This window comes from Myodes glareolus, chromosome 2 (genome assembly GCF_982192425.1).
Source record: "Myodes glareolus chromosome 2, mMyoGla1.1, whole genome shotgun sequence".
NCBI classification, from domain to species: Eukaryota; Metazoa; Chordata; class Mammalia; order Rodentia; family Cricetidae; genus Myodes; species Myodes glareolus.
This window is the reverse complement of record NC_142027.1, coordinates 15508221-15528495: the sequence shown is the minus strand read 5'-3', so window position 1 is coordinate 15528495 and position 20275 is coordinate 15508221.

Sequence of the window (20275 nt, the reverse complement as noted above, 5' to 3'; positions counted from 1 at the left end):
CACCCACATGATGGTTCACAGTGATCTGTAACTCCAGTTTCAGGGGCTTTGACACCTTCTTCTGGACTCCATGAGCACCAGACATGCATATAGTACATAAATGTACAAATGGTAAGAAAAAACATTATTTAAAAAAAAACTTAAACACATTATTGCACATTCCTCATTTTTTATCACTTGCACATTTTAGATGCTGAGTTTTTCTTGAGGGCTTCCAGAAAATTCTTGCTGCCTTAGATTATTATTTTGTAGTCTCTTTTATTACACTTTTACTTAAAGAATGGGATTGATTGTCTTACAAAGACCCAGCAGAAAAATAAATGGAGAAAAATTAAAAGTTACTTGAACCTTTGTGTTTATCAGAATGTATGTGTCTATGACCCCCTTTTCTCCCCAAGTTGCACACTCCTTAAAAAATGTCTTGTGTGTGTGTTTGTGCCCATGTGTAGATATGTGGAAGACAGAGGTTGATATTAGGAATTATCCTTTATTGCTCTTCACATTGCTGTTCGGGAATAGTCTTTCAGTGCACATGGATCTCCAACATGATTGGAATAGACTAGGTGGCCAGCAAGACCCAGGGATCCTGAAACATTTATGTCCCAGCAAATATAGGCCTATAACACTGTATTGGACTTCTTACCTGCATGCTGGAGAGCCAGCTCAGTTCTTTAGGTTCTGAAGCAAGGGCTTTACGACTGACTTATCTTCACAACCCCTTAACCTCTTAATGGAGATGTTACTTTTGAAAGGGAAAGGATGGTAAAATTGTCTGGGGCAAATATGGATGGAGACTACCATCCCTAAGTCTGAAGGAACAAGTGACCAATGAGTAGAGTGACTTGCGATTTTATTTTTTGGACAGGAGTGTTGGCCTTTGGTAAAGGAACAGAGGCTCTCCTGAACTGTAACTAAGCAGAGAAGAATCTGAGGAAATAAACATGCTGCCCTATGTGTGCATGATCTCTGATCTTTTGCTGAGGTCACTCACTGCCACATCTAGCAAAAGAAAAAAATGCGAGCAAGAAAGCACGGGTGATACTGTGCCCAGCAGTTAGCTTCTTCAGGTACAGGCAAACTATCATGGAAGGAGATGGATGGAGATAATTTGGTACCATTGCCTTTTTTTTTTAAGCTCCTCAAAGCAGAGCATATTCTCCCTCATTGACATTCTGAGAACATTCTATTTATACCTCAGCCAAGGCACCTGAGATAGTTATAATGCATTTCCATGTTTAGACCTTAGTTTCTTCATCAGGGACTCTATCTTAATTATCACTCTATTCTTAGTGCCTAGCATTATATTGCATACAGTGGTCCTGATGCACACTTGCCAAACCAAAGAACAGAAGATGGCATACCCTAGGGCTCTGTAATAAAAATGACGGCTGAAAGGAAACCCCATCCCCCCTCTGCCTTTCCCATATGGTGCCTCTGGACAACCTCAGGCCAGCTGAGGGCAAGTATTGGAAAAATAAAGAATGCAAGAAGAGATTTGCTGATTTAGGAGAGACCATGAATCTAAAACACTTCACGAGAAATAGTGTTAGCCAAAGATTATTAGTGTCAGTTCCATTTTTTGGGTGGAAATGAGAAGGAATAACAAGAAAACTAACCAAAAGCTGGTCAATAAAGAGAAGATTACACTTCTTTCTAGTTCCTATTACGTGAAAAAGTTAAAACAGACAAACAATAGCGCTTTATTCATCTTGAGCTGCTGGTCTGATCAAAGTCATCACGAACTACTGTGTACAGTAATCCTGGTTCATTCTGCAATATTTGGTTATCACTTAGTTTTTTGGTGTCATAGTTTATCCAAACCATTAATGTCTATTGTATTTACTACATCTAAACTCTCTGTGCAAGGATGCTTGGGTAATTCATTTACTAATGTATGTAAAGAACTCTGAGTTCCAAAGAGAAAGCCGGGAACTGAATTTGCTAATCTGTCTTTCTATGTTACATGAATCTCTGATTCTGCTGTTGGTTTGGTTTGGGTTTTCCAAGTTCCAGGAAGTTCCATAAATGCACCTGCAAGATGCAATGGTATTCTGTGATACATTTTAAATAGTGGACTAGATCAACTAGTAAAGATAGGAATAAATACTGGGGAGACAACTCATTCAGTAAAGTGTTTTTACAGCCAGTGAAGATTACCTCAGGGCCTGCATACAAACCCAGCATTGTGGAAAAAAGCATTAGCTTTCTAGTCAGCTAGTCTGGCCAACCAGTGAGCTCCAGGGCTTGCAGTAAAATATAGGTGGAAAACAACTGAGGAAGATTTTGACCTCTGACCTCTACATGTGTAATAGTGTATGCATCCCCGTGCATGCACGTGCATGTGCACGCTCACACACACACACACACACACACACACACACACACACACACACACACGAGGTACAGAAAATTAGATAAGTGAGAACATTTTGAGATGTCTTTAACGACTGAAAGAAACACGAATGTGGATTGGGTGGAGAAATGTGAACAAAATAAGTAGTTAGGGGTGTGATCAAATGTTTAGATGTCTTTTGGCACAGGATCAGTGACACATGGTGCTTTTGTCATGCTAAGGAAAAAGGACAACTAGGATGTAAAACACTTCTTAGTTCACACTGTTGGCTAGATAAAATTTTGGTCATACTTTGACACGAGTGATTCAGTTCAACTGAAATTTTTTCCCGAATGACAGCGCCTTCACACAGTGGAGCAATAGCTGCTCTTTGCGGAGCTTTTGAGAGATGGCAGCGGGGCCTTCTGTGTGACTTTTCGGGAGTGGGAAAAACAAGTCATTGTTAGGAGTTCTAAGTTTTACTTTGCTCTTTCAAGTTAAGGAATAATTTGAGATGTTGCTCCATTAGAAAGTTTTGGATTTTTTTTTTTTACTTAAGAAAACCAGAGCATATAAATATTTATCACATGGTTTAAGGTTTTATGACTTTAAAGAAAAATTTAAGATTGGATTGCACATCTCACCCTCTCTCCCCTGAGAGCTGACCTTTTACTTTATAGCAGAAGGTTTGCATATCAAAATGCCAGCTTGACCCGGCTGCCTCAACGTCCTGAATGCCAAGCACTCAGCAAAACCCACTCATTTTCCTTTATGAGTTGACATTTTCCCAATTTCTCTTAAGTAAAGGTAATTTCAGGTATGTCTTTGTCATGAGCGTGATTCTAGGTTCCCTTCCTTGCATCAGTTCTGTGAAGAGATTTCCAAGTGCTCCTCTGTGTGCACACTTTGCAGAGCTGCCAGCCTTGTGTGCCTATTTTGTCAATGTCATGGGCTGTCCGGACAAAACACAATAGACCAGATAGTATAAATAAAATCGAAATTTACTCAACAGTCCTAGCGAGTGGAAGATGTGAGATTTAGGCACTGGTTAGTTCTAGGGATCTAAAAACTGCTTCGTGATTTAGAGATGTCTGACTTCTGGTATATTCTTGGGGAATAGAAAGGACAAAGGGGCTCACTGGGGTGACTCTTGTCCTGGCACCTTTTTATTCCCGAGCGCTGCTTTTTGTGACCCCTCAGTTCCCAAAGGTCCTGCTTCCTCCACCTATTACTTTTGGGAATAAATTTCTCATTTGAGACAGGGAGCATGCGACATTCAGACCAGAGAGATCATGTTAAGAGCACTATATGTTGAATCTTATATACCAAGTGTGCCTTTTGAATCTTTATAAAATCAATTAATATGTGTGTACTGCTCTGAAAGCTACTTTTTATGCCTTGTGCACTGTATGCATTTCTCTCTCAGTGTGATAAATCTATTGCTTTCATTCTAATGACTGTAAAATATTCCCCCGAGATAGAACCTGATTCACTTAAAGAACTCCCAACTGACTGACTCTTAAATTGCTTCCAGTGTTCATCTATTATTGTATTGACACAATAAACTTCTCTGTGCACATAATATTTGCAAATTTGGAGATAGTATGCACATCAGGAGAAATATCTAGAAATGGAATTTGTAAGGCTAGCGTGTCTACATATGGAACTCAAGAACAGCTGTCAAATTGAGTAGGGCTTCCCTCCCCAGGAGCACTTTAAATAGCCATTTTATTATTCATGTCTTCCCAGTTTTGGTGAACGACTGCATTCTATGCCCTGACACAAGGCCTGAGGTAGGGTCGTTTGTAAGAGTGGAGGCTGGCTGGCTGAGCAAAGGTTGTGACAGAAATATTTGCAGCATCATAGCCTGGGAAAGTATCACCTGGTGAGAGACCCTGACAGAAGGCAGTAGGGGCAATGCACATTGTTATGACAATAAATTACTTGAAATACTTTGTTTTTTAGTTTGCATACTCAATAATGGGTTTCATTATGTCATATTATTTATGTACATCATAATCTTTGCCCATACTCACCTTTATAATCCTCTCATGTCTTTCTCTTAATTCATGCTGAAGTATAAGTTCCCCTTATACTTCAATGTCATATGTATGTATATCTAGTACATAATATCTGTATTAATCTGGATGGTGTATAGGAGAAAAACCTTTTCTTTCTTCCTTCTCTTTATACTCTCTTGTTCCCCGCTGTAATCCTCTTCCTCTCCCTAAACGGTCTACCTTACACCTTCATGTCACACACACACACACATGCACACACACACACACACACCACACTCACAATCTCACACACCACAGACAACCACACAATGCATACACACACACCACACCTATTCACACACACATTACACACACACTATACCATACATATGCACATACACACCCTACAGCCATATACACACACCACACCCATACACACCCATACACACATACACACACCAGACACATGCATACACACACATACACACACCGCAGACATACCATACACATGCACACACACATCCTACAGTCATACACACACACATACGCACACACACACACACACCACAATTCACTTTCCACATATGACAGAAAACACATGGTATTTGTCTTTCCATTATGATCTCCAGTTCTTTATATTGCCCAGAAAGAAATATATTTTTATTTTCCTTTATGGTTGAATAATACTACGGTGTGTGTGTGTGTGTGTGTGTGTGTGTGTGTGTGTGTGAGAGAGAGAGAGAGAGAGAGAGAGAGAGCGCCATCCAATCATATGTTGGTAGATACCTAGAGTGGTCCCCTACCCTAGCTAGTATTAGTGGGCAGTGCCAGAATGTATGGAAACACTCAGGAATCTCTGGCGTGCTTATTTAGATTTCTTCAGGTACAACTGGAAAACTCACTTCTTTATAACAAACTCACTCTTAAACAGCATGAATCTCTCCCAAGGGCTTTGCCTGCTCATAAAGTCCTCCCGTCCCAGCATTGCTATGCTGAGGATTAAGTTCCCACACAGGAAGACGGAGGAGACATTTAAGCTGTAGCTGTGTGTTCTGACAGATGACAGAAGCTGTCTTGGCTTTGAAGATTTGAGGCTTGACTTTGAAGAAAGGGTCTCTGATCAATGTTTATCATTAAAGCCACAAGCAGGAAAAGTAAAGTGTACCCTGCAGTCCTTTGACTCCCTGGACCAGGAGCATCAGTATCATGGAAGGTGTTGTTAAAAATACATTTTCTCAGATCTCATCCTAGATTTTCTGAATTAATTACTTTGGAGGCATAGATCAGCAATCTGGATTTAGTGATTTCTCTAGTTGATTTTGACAGTTGTTAAGTTTTATTAAATGAAGGTGACATTCTTTGTTTTAGATTTGGTTTAGTACCCAGGACTAATCATCTTGTGTCATTAAGGGGTGGGATCACATTAACATTTTGTGGAGTTCTTAATTCCACATAGGACAACTCTAAGTTCCTGTGGTTATATATTTTTAAATTATTTCTTCTTGAAACAGATAGTGTATCATGAACAGGTCACATATTAAGTAAACTTTGCTTCTTGTCTGCCTAAGAAATGGTTTCCTTCCTGTACATAGCATTAATTTCTTACATTACAGATGAGATTAATTATCCAATGTATGGGATGCTTTTACATTTTTTTCACTTGTTACTTTTGTTTGAGAGTGTTTATAGAGGTTTGCTGTCTTTCTTAACTCAGAAGTTTTGCTAATTTTAGGAAAATTAGCCCTTAGTCATTTCTGCTGCAAATTTGCTTATATTTGCATATCTCAATTGAATTTACTGAAGTAGATTTTTACATCACCATGAATCATTTGAATTTACTTAAGAATATTTTTGAATCAGACAGTTAAAATTTTTATGTAGTCAAATTTATGTTCTTATTTTCCTGAATTTTGAATTTTATGCATGCTTCACTAGAGCTTCCCAAGCCTTGATAATAAAAAACCCATATTTTCTCCTAACTTTATGACTTTATTTTAGCATATAAATATTTGATGTAAATGGAATTTATTTTGACTTGGGGAATGAAATATAGATGCCAACTTATATTTTTCAGAAGTGTGAAAGCTATCCTTGTGTCATATATTAAATGATCTGTGTCTCATACAGTGACATGAAATATCTTATGCATCATATTAAAGATTAGGACACTGGGAAAAGGAAGATGGTTCAGTTGTTAAAGTTCTTATTTTCCAAGCATGAGGTTGAACACCCAAGTATAAAAGCCCAGCCATTCACCTATAATCCCAAACTGGGTGGCAGAGACAGGAGTGTCTCAGGGGCTGGATAGCCAGGTAACCTAGCTGAATTAGTAAGTAAGGTGGAGAGTGATTGGGAAGTTATCTAATGTTGTTTTCTAGCTTACATATGTGTGTACAGCCTGTTTGCAAAAACACATGCATGAACATGTGTACACACATAACAAAATTAAATGTATATACTTGGGATTATTTCTAAAGTATACTCTGTTGATTAAAATTGTATTCTAGTGGGCTTTCTGTGCAGTCTTAATGTTTTAATTTGCATTCCCCAATAATCAGTCTTGCTGGGCATGTCTGCGTGTGCTTATTTACCATTTATATGTGCTACTCAATCAGTCTGCCTGTAGAACTGTAGGTATAGACAGTTCAAAGTGACCATGTGGGTGTCGAGAATTGAACCTGGGTCCTTTGGAAAAGCAGCAAATACTCTTAACCACTGAGACATGTCTCCAGCTACTCTTAGATATTCTTAAACTTTTATTTTTTAATATGTAGATTTTAATCATTTGTTTCTTCTCTATCCTCTCCTCATCAAGTCCACCAAAGACCATCACACAGGGGAATCTATGAGTTTATTGTGCTTACTTAAAGAGCATAGATGAGGTGTTACTGGTGGGAGCATGGGTGACCTGAAGGTGACCACACAAGTCAGTCTTCAATCCAGCATGTAGGATGTATTCCGCACAGCTATATGGGTGGGACCCCTTCAATTTAACTCTCCTAACCTATATACTCCAGCCACTGGGAGACCCCAGGGTCATGTGCAGTTAGGACAGAATGCAAACAAATGGCTGGGATTGGTCATTTACTCATTGTATGAAAATCAAACAAAGTTCTCTCTCAATGCTTTATTCACATTAGCATTGTATTTTCTTACAGTAGATGGTAAAAGGGTAACCTTTCCACATTGAAATACATTGGCATCTCCGTTGGTAATCAATGAACTATGTATGTGGAAAACTATTTCTGGACTCACTATTATGTTCTATTGATCCATGTGTCAATATCAAACTATCTTGGTTACTTTAGCTTTATTCTAGGTCTATCTTATAAGTTTTATGTTAAGCGGAATATATGACTTTTAACTTTGAGTCTTTTGTTTTTCAGAGACTCTTAATTCTTTTTCTCTAACTACTCTAGCTCTAAACTTTAGAATATTCTTATGGTTTCTCCAAAAAAGAATACTGAGACTTTAGGACAAAGATAAATTTGGTGAGAACAGATAATTAATTAATTTTGATTCTTTTGATTAATTTGTCTGTCTTTAGTTTTTCTTTGATATTTAATGATTTTATGTTTGTAATATATATATATAAATTTACTTCTTTGTGCTTAACAAATTTATTATATTTTATGGTGGTTTTAGGGGGAATTTTCTTTTTTATTAATTTTTTCATTTATTTTACATATCAGACACAGTTTCCCTTCCCCCTTCTCCTCCCATTCCCTCCCCTCACCTGTGTTCTGTCCCCCATTTATTACTCCTTCATCTTCATATGGAAAGAGGCAGGCTTCCCATGGCACATCAAATTGAGGGAGGACCAAGGTCCTCCCTCTGCATTAAGGTTGGGAAAGACAACCAAGCTTAGGGATTGGGTTCCCAAAAGCCAGCTCAAGTTACTGTGACAGGTCCTGATCCCATTGCTAGGAGCCCCACAAATAGACCAAGCTACACAACTGTCACACACATGCTGAGGGCCTATGTCGGTTCCATGCAGGTTCCCTAGCCAGAGTCAGTGAGCTCCCACTAACATAATTCAGCTGTTTATGTGAGTTCCCCTGTAAAAGGAAGTGGCAGGCTGCTTCCCACCACCGGCCTGGCTAGCTTTACCCCAAATAATTACATGGAAACTGTATTCTTTTAAACACTGCTTGGCCTATTATATCTAGCTTCTTATTGGCTAACTCTTATATATTGATTCAACCCATTTCTAATAATCTGTATATCACCACGAGGTTGTGGCTTGCCGGGAAAGATTCAGCATGTCTGACCTGGCAGCTTCATGGCAGGCAGCTCTCTGCTTCTGCCTGACTCTGCTTTCTTCCTCCCAGAATTCAGTTGCTGCCTTTTCATCTGCAAGATCCTTGGATCCCCCAATACAGCCTGCTTCAGGGTAGAGGGGATCTATCTGAGAGTCTTCTCCAGTGCTGAGGGGACATAGAGAGGGCAGACCAAGAAAAACTCCCAAGTACACAGTCAGCCACAGCAAAGATTGGATCAAGACACCAAGACTCTGCTGGCTTCATTTGAAGGAAGAGATGGGCAGGCGCCAATGCAAGAATTCCTCCAACATCCTGAAAAGTAACATAACACCAGAATCCAGCAAACATGCAACAGGAAGACTTGAACATCCTAACCCAGAAGAAGTAGAAGAAATCGACTTTAATGTAACCTTATAAAAATGATAGAGACCTTTAAACTGGAAGTAAAAATTTCCCTTAAAGAAATGAAAGAGAAGACAAACAAAAAGCTAGAAGAAATTAATAAATTCCTTAGAGATACCCAAGAAAACCAAGAGAAAGCATTCAAACAGGTAAAGGAAATAGTTCAAGGCTTGAAGACCGAAATGGAGGTAATAAAGAAAACATAAATGGAGAGATGGCTGGATATGGAAAATCTGGGTAAATGAGCAGGAACTACAGAGACAAGTATAACCAACAGAATACAAGAGATAGAAGAAATAATCTCAGGTGCTGAAGATACTATAGAGGAAATAGACTCATTGATCAAAGAAAACAGCAAATCTAACAAATTCTTAACACAAACATCCAGGAAATATGGGACACCATAAAAAGACCAAGCCTAAGAATAATAGGGGTAGAAGAAGGAGAAGAATTACAGCTCAAAGGCCCAGAAAATATATTCAACAAAATTATAGAAGAAAACTTTCCCAATCTAAAGAAGTATATTCCTATGAATATATGCATATATACATATATGTACACACACACACACACACACACACACACACACACACACACACACATATATATATATATATATATATATATATATATATATATATATATATATATATATATAATTCCTGAGTTTGGATTAAAGGCTGTTTGAAATTTAGTCCCTACACAAAGAGAGATCCTCAAGTTTTAGCTCAGGTATTATAAGGGGGCTGCTTATTTGTTTCACAGCACACAGAGGGGAAACTCACATCACTCAGGGAGGCAGAAGAGCATCTCAAACCTTCAAGTATGGTAGAGGAAATCTATTCCCTTTTCTCTTTTCATCTCCTTTTCCCTCCTTTTTCTTTCCTATCTATTCCTTTCTCTCCTTTTTACTTTAATCTTTATGTTCTGTAATCCTGTACCCTAGGCACTAGGCAACCCTGTACTGATGACAGTAGTGGAATTGGACCCCGATGAGTGATAGATGGCATTTGATTCTGTTTTCCTTTTGTTGAACCTGCTGGCCTCAGATGTGGTGTAGTCACTGGTAAAGTATGTGGGAGCAGGATGACGAGAGCCCAGATGACAGAAAGGGCAACTTGTGAAAACAGAGCAGTGCCAAAGAAGTTAGGAAAAGGGAAGTTCTCAGGAAAGTAACCCCTTAAACGTCTCAGATTTACTTTTCAGCTATCCAAGTGTGAGTTTGATCCCAAATACATCAAAGACCTTGAAATCTGAAGTATGCCCTAGATCATTACCTAGGCTGAGGATTGGCTCCTAGAAAATACACAGCTTCACACACACACACACACACACACACACACACACACACACACACACACACGACATCTGAACAGTATTACAAATGCTTGGAAACAAGACTAATATAAACAAACAAACAAACACCAAAACGAACAAAAAACCAACCCAGAGAAAGCAAGCAAAGATTTGTGGAGGCATTTAATAAAATAATATGAAGATATTAATTGTTTTGTTTTGTTTCATTTTGTATTTCTAAGATTCGGTCTCTCTATACAGCCCTGTCTGTCCTGGAACTCACTCTGTAGATCAAGCTTGCCTTAAATCCACAAGAGATCTGCCTACCTCTGCCTCCTGAGTTGTTTTTCTCTCTCAATTAAGGAATTAAAGACAGGAAAATATCTCAGAGTGCAGTGAACCTGCACTCTTTACGTGTAGATCAGCAAGCTTCACGTGTAGATTTCTCAGGTAGGAAAGCAGATCCCAGCGCTGGGTGCCGTTGACGGGGAAAGGAGTGGAGAAGATTGGATTTTATGTGGGTTTCATGTGTGACATGGTAAATCCCCCCTCCCTTTTATCTTCTGTTGATCCTGATGTGTTCCTGGGTTCCTTTTCCGTTCAGGGTCTGGGACTCTGTTTTTGTCCATGAGCATGGGAATAATTGCAGTAGGTCCTTCATGGTGTGTGAGCCCAGAAGCAGCTGTGACGTGTCCCTCTGCCTTAGTGCGTGGCTGGAAGCCAGTGGCTTTGTTAGAGCTCTACTGGACCGCACCTCTTCTTTCCCTTGTGGTGTAATAGGGACAGAGAGACCCATCACAGCCTGTTTTTCAGAGACATGGAAACATTGCTGGGGGCAAATAGCCACATAATAAAACAACTATGGGATCATTGTGACTCCTTTTCCCTCCTCCCAGGGTCTCGCACGCCTCACGTGGAAGGGATTAAGGTAATTCTCACCAGACTTTGGTTATTTCTTCAAAGAAAATCCCAAGCCTGGCCCAATGCCCTTTCTCTCTGGCTTCCCATACAGCAACACGATTTCCTCCTTCCTTCCATGCTCCTGTCTCTGTGCTGCCGTCTTCCATGGGCCTTGCTGGCACGCTGCTGTTTAGACTTTCTTCAGAAATAGCCTGCCTTGACATTTTGTTATAGCAATGAAAAGAGGGCGAATACAGCAGGGGTCCATTATAACAACACAAAACAAACTAAAACATCAAGACACATCAGAGACAAACTGTTGAAAACTGAAGGAAAAGGAAGAACTATTGAAAGTGGCTATAGAAACTCAGCTCATTACTTACAAGGGAAACCATGACTCTAATGACTTCACATTTCTCACAGAAGCTGTGAAGATCAGAAAAAATGTGGAACTGCATTTGTACATCCCTGAAAGCAAAGAAATGTCAACCTACAATTTGATTTCCAGTGAAAACATTCTTCAAAACTGAAGGTAAAATAAAGACCTCAGATGTAGAAAAACTAAAATAGCTAACCGCCAGCAGGTCTGTCTTTAGGGACTGGCCTATAGAGCCTTTTCTGACAGAGGGAATTACTAGGAGGACACTCAGAGCATCAGGAACAGATGATGTCTTTAAACTCAATTTAAAAGGTTATGAGATTGGCACACTGTCAGTTTTCTTATTCTGATCTCCAGATTCTGTAAGAGACTGTGTGTGTGTGTGTGTGTGTGTGTGTGTGTGTGTGTGTGTGTGTGTAGAATGCTCAGGTATAAATAGGACACTAGTGACATACCCCCTTAGCTACATTCAGAGACCACTGTGGAAGATGAACAGGAAAGAGTATGAGAGCGGGAGGCTGAGGAAGCCTGTGCTGAGATGATGTCTTCAGCATTTGACAGGGCCTCTGCACTGATGAACTCAGCAGTTGTGGTTGCCTGGATAAGGCTTGTGCAAGGTCACGCCAGTCAAACTTCAGCATGAAAAGCTATTGACAGTTGACAGAGTGCTAGGTGAGGCAGTCAGTCCTATTTTGAGGTAGGTTGGCCATACAAACAAACACCCATTATTCCTCCTTACTCTAATAAGATCAACCGCAAGGAAAGCTCCAGGGGTCTATGTACACTACTACTAAGCATATACCTCTATAAATGACAAAATTGGTCATTTTATTTTAGTTGAAAATCATAAGCTACTACTGTAAATTTCCTGAGTATATCATTTCTTTTCTTACATATGTTAACACTTTTTCTTTTTTTATTAACAAAAAAATCATACAATAAAAGTTTAAACTATTAAAACAAGGATCAGGCTTTATTCCCTTCTAATACTTTGCCTAATTCTTGTGGAAGGACTCTTAAAAGAAATCCCACACTAGCTCAGAATTGAGAAATAGACAGTTATTTATTTAGGGGTAGACTCACAAATCAGAATCCTCTGCTGAAACAGAGATCAGAAACCAGTCCCGCACCTGGAAAAGAGGCCGACACATGCTCTACATCAGCATAAATAGTGTAAGAGGCCACGCCCCAGTGGGCAGGTAACCACTGGCTGTAGGACTTCCTACAGCTCATTCTCAGGAGTCTATTACTACAAAATAAGGTAAGACCTGTACTCCTTGTCATTTCCAGTTTTTCATAATATTTTTATTTCCACTAATATGTCTTGATGACCATTCTATGTCACTTCACTTTTATTTTATTACAAAGCTACTTTGACATATTTTTTTTGTTTATTTTGAGACAAGGTCACTTTATATAGTCCTCTTGACCTCAAACATGGAGTCTTCATGACCTAGCCTCCTAAGAATTAGCTCTGTGCTACCACTCTTGGCATGTAGTGTTTATAGTGTTTTATGCTACGGCTGGCCTATGATTTATTTAGCAATCTACTGCTTTTGACTTTATAGTGGTTTCAGTCTTTCAGCTCTGAATTTTCTTTATTTATATCCTTTCCATTATTAAAAATTTAAACTTTTATGTTGCAAATCTTTTAACTTCAATACTGTTATGCTTTTTGCTATGAGTGAATTTTCTACCTTAAGATTAAGACATAAGGTTCTGCTGGATGGTGGTGGTGTACCCCTTTAATCCCAGCACTCAGCAAGCAGAGGTAGGCTGATCTCTGTGAGTTCAAGGTCAGCCTGATCTACGAGAGCGAGTTCCAGGACAGCTAGGGCTGTTACACAGAGAAACCCTGTCTCGAAAAACTTAAAAAAAAGAAAAGAAAAGATAAAAAAAAGATATTAGGTTCTATACATCCTATCTCCCAATACCAAGATTTTAAAACTCACTTTGGTTGTACATGTTTATGGATACACTGGAATAACCTGACACACTTGTTTAAGGGTAATGATGAAATCCTAGTAGTCAACATTTCCCTAGTGGGATTTTGCTTGTTTGTTTTTGTAGAGCTGAGGATTGATCCCAGAGCCCTATACATGCTGCCAAACACTCTACCACCTAGTCATAACTGAGGGTTGATATATAGTTTCAATATTTTTTGGTTATAAATAAATTATTTTCAGGACCTTATTATTTATTTGTTTGTTTGTTTGTTTGTTTGTTTATTTTTGACAGTAAGTTTCACTTTAGAGCCCAGGCTAGTCTTGAACCATGAACTCATGAACTCTCTGCTTCAGCCTTCTTTGTACCGGAGTTAGCGGTGTGTACACCATGCCTGGATCCAGCATTTTAAATAGATAAAAAGTAATAATCAAGGTAAAGAACTTCTAGAAATACAAAAGAACCGGAGAAATGACAGCTTAAAATAGTTAACAGTTGGATCCAGGGAAAGAGCTAAGTGGTAGAATGCCTGTGAGGTCCTAGATCTCATCCTCTGTACCACAATGTAAACTAATAAAATATGGGGAAATTGGCCAAGATACTAATAGAACGTCAACAAATATTTTAAATATGCTTTGATTCCAGTGTAAAATAAAATGTTCCAATAAAAAGTTATGATTCTTAATAAAGATAAATGAAGTAACAGGTTCTTATTAATGACACTGCAACATACTTTTTGAAGAAAAACTTACTGAACTTTACTTTTTATTCTGATTGTAAATAGCAAGTCTGTTATTTCAACAGTTTCCTGAGAAGTCTGTGCCTCCTCTCAGGTCTAATCTATCATCTCATTATAGTTCCATATTGATCCCTTTCTCTGGTCTTGTGTCAATGCACACCCAGACGTGTTCTTCCACACATTTCTCTGTGCTGTGTCAATGCACACCCAGACGTGTTCTTCCACACATGTCTCTGTGCTGTGTCAATGCACACCCAGACATGTTGTTTCACACTACTTTCCCTTCTAAAGTTAGTCAGGATATTTCTTCTCATTTCCCTGCATTTCATTTCCAGACAACTTTTTAGAATTTGAATTGGAATTACAACAAAGTCACACATACGTTTGAAGAATGCTTATATAATATCTTTATTTATTGAATCTTCCCATGTAGGCTTGCCTTTCTAATAATTTAGATATTTTAATTTTCTTTCATTAGATTTTATAGCGTTCTTTTATTGTACAATTCATATTAGAAATGTAATTATTATCCACCACTTTCTGTCTTTAATTATATATACATTATATTTTTTCTGCTATCATGTGATTAAGCAAAGTTGTGAATTTTTCTTGGTTAATCTTGTGTCCTCCTAACTAAACTGTGTTTGCTTTGTTTGCTAGTTGAGTCTCTTGGGTACTATAGATGGACAATGTCCCATTTTCACTCTGTTGCTGTGATAAAACATTCGCACCCAAAGCTATTTAGAAGAGAGAGGAAAGGCGTATCTGGTACACAATTCAGGTCACAGTCCATCACTAAGAGAAATCAGATAGAGCCCAAGGGGTAGCACAGGCAGAAACCAGGGAGGAAGACTGCTCACTGCTTCTTTTGGCTTACTCGGCTTTTGCGTACAGACTAGGCTCACCGACATAAGGCTGGTCCCACTCACAATGGGCTGGGTCCTTCTCCATTAATCATCAATCTCGACAATCCATCACAGATATGGCCATAGGCCCATCTGGTATGGATGGTTCCACAGCTGATTGTTCCTCTTCCCATGTGATTCTAGACTGTGCCAAGTTGTGAATGAAAATTAACCAACACTGTCAGGTTTTTTGGTGCTGAGGCATTAGAGGTTCAACTCAAGACCTTGCACACGCCAAGCGTGTACTTTTCCATTTAGCTGCACCTCACAGCTGTAGACGAATACTAACATACATGCACCAATTATTTTCTACTGACATTTTAAAGTCCTTTCAATTTCGTGCAATAACTATTTTTTGAGTTCAAGGAGTTTCTTTTGCAATGTTAAATCTCTTAAATATCTATGCTCTCATGTTTGCTCCTATTTATGATTGAGCATCTAGGTTAAAGTTCTTTTCTTTAGCTGTCAGTTTCTTTGAGATGTATTTGCATCTGTCTATAGGAGGAGCTCCATTTGTCTGGCAGCTGGTGGGTCCTCTTAACTCTCCCTAATGACTCAAGATGAAGATGGGTATGAGGCTGGAAGTATGAGAAGGGACTTGACTGGACAATGAAACCCCCGATGCTTCTTTGCCGTGAGACAGTTCCCCACATCTGCTCTCTCGTTACTCTTGTAGTCTAAGAGTCCCAGTTCTCTCAGTCCCCCAATATGGTGACTAATGAGGATTGGGGTTCCTGTCTTGCTGGTGCTATTTTTTAGTCCATTATCTAAAACATTGCCTGAGTCACCTTCTTCCTTTCTCCGCTGACTTTGACCTTGGATTTATTCTGGAGATTTTCTGGGGAAAACCTAATGGTGGTGTGCTTTATTTGTCTACTGAGAAGCATCCAATGAAATCTAGAGCTTTTACTCTGGTCTATATATTTTATTTGTCTACACTATTTTGATATATTTTATTTGTCTACTGAGACTGTTCCTCAGCAATTTTGGGTTATGTTGCCAATCTGTCACTTAAAAAAAGAAAGTAAAAGAGCAGCAACCCTCTTTGCCTGACCTCTGGAAAGTCTTGCTTGGAAAATGTGGCTGTGAATTTGTTGTTTAAATCTGTACCTTGTTTCTACAATGTGTGTGTGTGTGTGTGTGTGTGTGTGTGTTGCTTATAAGTATGTGTGCTTACAAGTTATTATTCTTAATTCTTAATAAGAGGTGATGCCATCCAGTTATGTTAATTTGCTCAATGATAAAGTGGTGGAGGTTTGGAGAATTACTGGGCATAGCATTATGTTCTGTTTAAAGAAATATATATTTTTTTCTTTTAACACAGTCTAACTGTGCAGCCTGGCTTGACCTCAACCTCACTAGTCTTTCAGTGTTCTCATAGTACATATTTTAATACTCTGTCAAACTCCCACTAGGATTGCTATCTTGAAAAGAGAAAGAGAATATAGAAAGAAAAACATTCTATAGCATTATATCTTCTATAGAATTTTGTAATTATTTAAATCTAGATTACGCATATAAGAGAGAATGCAATGTTTTTCTTCTCTTCCTCTCATTTCTACCTTAGACGCCAGACATCTTCTTTCTCCCAAATAGTCCCCACTTCTATTTTCATGCATGCAAATGTTAATATACATAAATGTATATATAGTTTAAATCTAGATTCCGCACATGAAAGAAGGCTTCTGATATCTGTTTTTGAGTCTATTTTATTTTGTTTAACATGATGTTCCCTTATTCCATCAATTTTCTTGCAAATGACATCATTTTCTTCTTTTTCAGGGCTGAATACAATTCTGTGGACCATATTAGCTCCACTTTGTGTATACACACATCTGATGTGACTTGGAGGTTGACTCTGTGCCTTGGCTCTCATGAACAGCATATTAATAAAAGTGGCCATGCAGGTTTCTCTGTAGTCTTCTGACTTAATATCTTTATAGTTGGATCCTGTTGCAACTCCATTCATGTTTGTGATAAATATTCATTCTGGTGTCTCCAGTGACTGAACAGATCCATCACCTCTAGCACACGTAAGGGTTCATCCCTCACCGCCCTCATTAGTGTCTATTGTTTGCATTTTTGCTAATAGTCATTCTGACTTGAATGGACTGGAATTTCAATATAGTTTTAACTTTTTAGTTCTCTGCTGACTAAAGGTGTTGAAAAACTTTCCATGTGTTTTTGGCCATTTGCTTTTCCTGGTTTGAGAACTGTCCAAGTCATTTGCTCATTTACTGACTGGCTGATTTGTCAGCCTTTGACAGACAAGTTTTTCAGTTCTCTCGAGATTCTGGACATTAATCCCCTGTCAGAGTTGGCAAATATCTTCCCTGTTCTTCAGATTGCCTTTTTGCCAGACTGGCTGTTTCTTTTGCTGGGCTGAAGCTTTCTACATGCATGTAATACTACTCGCCAAATTTCAGAGTTATTTCCTGACCTATTGATGTCCTTTCCAGAAACTCTTACCTATGACTATTTCTTGAAGTGTTCGAATTATACAACTTCTCGAGCAATTTCAAAGCTATAGGTTTTTCTTTAAGGTCTTTGGAGCATTTTGAATTTGTTTTTATGCAAGTTGAGAAATACCAATCTATTTTCATTCTTTTACATGTGGATATTCAGTTTTCACAAGAAGTCCTTTTCCCAAGATGTTTTGATAGTTTTACCAAAAATTGGTTTGCTGTCAATGTGTGAGTCTATTTATGTGTTGTTTAGTCTATTTATTAGTCCATGTGTCTGCTTTGGTACCAACACCATGCTTTCTGGTACTATGGGTCTTTAGTGTAATCTGAGATCATGTGTCATGAGATATACTGATGAGGGATTCCTCTCTGTGGATACCGTTGGTAATAAAGAAACTGTTTTGAGCAGAGTAAGGAAGAACAGAGCTAGGCAGGAAAAACTAAACTGAAAGCTGAGAGAAGGAAGGCAGAGTCAGGGAGAAGCCACGTAGCCTTGCTGGAGACAGACGCCAGTAACTTGCCCATAAGCCACAGCCTTGTGGCAATACACAGATTAATGGAGATGGGCTAATTTAAGATTTGAGTTATCCAGAAATATGCTTAAGCTATTGGCCAAACAGTATTGCAAATAATATGGTTTCTGTGTGATTATTTCAGGGCTGAACAGCTGGGAACAAACAAGCAGCCTCTTATAACAATGTATAGCATTGGACTTTCCTAATTACATTGCTTTTGTTCTTCAGGGCCTTTTGGGCTTCCTTATGGATTTTAAGATTAGAATGCTCTAAGAAGAATGCCATTACTATTTTGATGGATATTAAATTGAAACTGTAGATTGCTTTTAGTAATATAGGTATTTTTGCAAAATTAATTCTGCCAATGAGCATGGGATGTCAAGCGCCATTGCTGTATCCTATAGTTTACTTCCTTGTGTCGAAGGAGATATTTCTTAAGGTCATCACTGTGTAGCCTGTCTTCTTGTGTGCTGCCTATAATCCCCCTGAGACATGCCTTCTCAAACACATTCAGCTACTGTTCTGAGGAGTGTTACATTGTCCAGGTTTCAGAGTTTTAAAGAAGGCAGCTCAAGACAAGTGTCTCATATTTGTAATTTTGCTGTTATGTCTCTTGCTGACCAAACCTTTCCTAGTACCTGGAATGCAGCCCTTGCTATTCCTGTCTACTTCTTGATGTCTGATATTTCAGATTTTCTTTCCTTTGAACTGAGGTTTCCTCTCAGATAGATAAGGCTGACTCTTTACTTGAGTTTCTGATTCTTTATTACAATGTTGAATTCCTTGTGTGCCCTTCCCAGGTGTTGTATCTCAGTCTTCATACCCACGCACTTGAGAACAGCACTTGAGATCCTTTGGCCAAGTTGTGAAAATGAATGACGGCGGATACCCGAAGATAGAACTGCTTGGAGGAGTGCATGGGATAAAATGAAGAGTAAGGCCCCAAACCATTGGATAGACGGCATAAAGGAAGACTGTGGAGCCTTGGGTGTGACAGTAACACAAGCATCTAGGACTGCCCAGGACAGGAACAATTGGAGAACCGTCATAAACAGTCTGCCCGTGCATGCTTAAGCATTTCAGGAGCGTAAATGATGATGAATATGCATGGGAGGTCTTTCCATCTTCTAGTGTCTGCTTCAGTTTCTCTCCAGTCACTGAAAATTTTTATCTTAGCTTGCGAGAAAAGCCATACTTTCCAATTTTATTTTTCCTTACTTCTTTCAACAAAACCATCTAGGTAACTATTTGTTATCCTTTAGTGTACTGCAATTCTTGATTTTTCTGCTTTTTTTTTTTTACTCAAACTCTTGTGTGCTTTTCTCTCCTTCACAACTCAATTCTTCTGAGCGCTTTCTTCAAAATCTAGCTGAAATATAATTGCAAAATTTTCTTTAGAATTATAGAGAAATAATCTCTCATGCGATTCATTGTAGTATTTTCTACATGTTTATTTTAATAGTATTTCCTATGTCAATATTTCAGTCAGTTTTCTGACTTATTGAGAATGATCTGAAGGAAAAGTTCACAGCTTAAATTTTTCCTTTCTTCTTTCTTTCCTACCTACCTTCCTTCCTTTCTTTCTTTCTTTCTTTCTTTCTTTCTTTCTTTCTTTCTTTCTTCTGTTTCTCCCCCTCTCTTCCTTCCTTCTCTTTCTCCCTTTCCTCCCTCTCTCTCTTCCTTTCTTCCTTCCTTCCTTTCTTTCTTTCATTCTTTTTTTCTTTTCTCTCTCTTACTATGCCTTACATATAACAGTCTTAGCAAAGGAACATATGTTGACTAAACAAGTCATCCTGGAAGAAGATGAAATTTGAAGCAAAGGATATAATTTTGAAAACTTATTTGGAAAACATACCAACCAAACATTTTAATTTAGTAAGAAAAGCTTACAACTGAGAGAGTCACGGTCATTTAAGAAATCTGAGGACTGAGATTTTCGAAGGGATATTCTGATATACCTTCCAGGTCAGCCCTGGTCAAGACAGTGGTGATACTTTACAGCCTGAGGTAGAAACACACACGTCAATGGAAAAAATATATCTGTATTACTGTTGCAAATGGAATGGAACTGGTTTGTACCTGTAGTGACTTGGAATTGAATCAACACATATCTGTGGTATTGCTGCTAGCCGACAG